The sequence below is a fragment of the Gymnoscopelus braueri genome, assembly GCF_963280865.1.
Source record: "Gymnoscopelus braueri genome assembly, chromosome: 3".
In the NCBI taxonomy this organism is placed as follows: domain Eukaryota; kingdom Metazoa; phylum Chordata; class Actinopteri; order Myctophiformes; family Myctophidae; genus Gymnoscopelus; species Gymnoscopelus braueri.
The window spans coordinates 36,202,307-36,203,721 of NC_137612.1; positions in this window are offsets into that span (position 1 = coordinate 36,202,307).

Below are 1,415 nucleotides of genomic sequence, written 5' to 3' on the forward strand. Positions count from 1 at the left end.
GTTTTCTCACCTGTTATCCCAAAATACGACAGTTATTTTAAAATGTATCAGGTCACGACAAACTGCACTGTAGGCTAATACGTACAGACAGCCAGAGGAGACTGATAGTTGTGGCCACTTTTAAATACTGCATGCACACACATACACTAGTTCTCGGAAGTTAGGGGCTGGCCATCATTTACAATAGAGTTTACAATGCGTATATTAAAAAGCAGTACTCTACATACAATATAATCACAAATATTACAATTTACAATTAAATTATACAAAAATACAATAAAAAATATAGCTGCAAGCAGCAATACGGAGGCCAAGCAATGCAATATGCAATATATGCAATATGCTAAATCGAGGATTTTCCACAATTACAAGTGATTCTCTGAGCTCCAAAATCTCTTCCTAATCTCATCAACTATTTCAACAAACAAAATACAGGCAAATCTTTTTTCACTTCCATAGACAGATGGATCTATGGCATCTATATCAATCAAGTACATTAACTACATTATCATCGGACATGAATGTTTGTCTACCACACAGTAAGTAAGACTACAAATAGTAGCACTTAAATGAGGTCAAAGTGGCAGAATGCTATGACCTCAGCATGCTGCATGCAAGCATGCACATGCACTCATGCACGCAGGACAATGAACAGAGAGACAGGAAAGGCAGGAGAATGAGGGGGGCAGTGCATATTTTATCCAAAAGGTGAATAGTGTGAACATACCCTTACTCTGTGAGACACCAGGGCACCTCAATTCCTACATATATACTGTATATATATATAGATGTAGAGAGAGAGGTAAAATTCTACTGAGAAATATAGTACACTGAGACTGCAATTTATGACATACTTACATACTGCCCTTCATGCTGGCTTGCATGTTGTGCAACAACAAAAGATTTCCATGTTTTGGGCCAGTGTCTATAGTAACCATGTGTGATGCAGGGACTTCTGCTTATACTGTACCTTCACTACTCTAATCAGACTGATTACCTTGAAAGATTACAGCCACTGATTTAACTGTCAGCCAACTAAGGTTTGAATGGTTTGAAAACAAGTTTTGCCCTAGTTACTTGTCAATTCAGACAAAACTTTTAACCTTTCAATCAACATTGAATCAAAAAAGACTATCATTGACCATATTGAAATCCTTGGTGAGAGTGAGACCTTGGACATTATCAGAGAAAATGCAGCGGAAAATGTACGCTTCACCAGCGGGTGCTTCCGAGTTGAAGCCATTAATTGTTTAAATATTTTGCCTTGAAACAATGGTTCACAATTACAACTTTGACAAACTGACCCTCCATCCCATTACATGTGAAGGTCTTGGTCTCGCCAGCTGGGATAGAGTCGATTACAGCACATCTGACCAAAAAAAGACATTTTAAAAGTGTGCTCCTCGGAGGGCAGG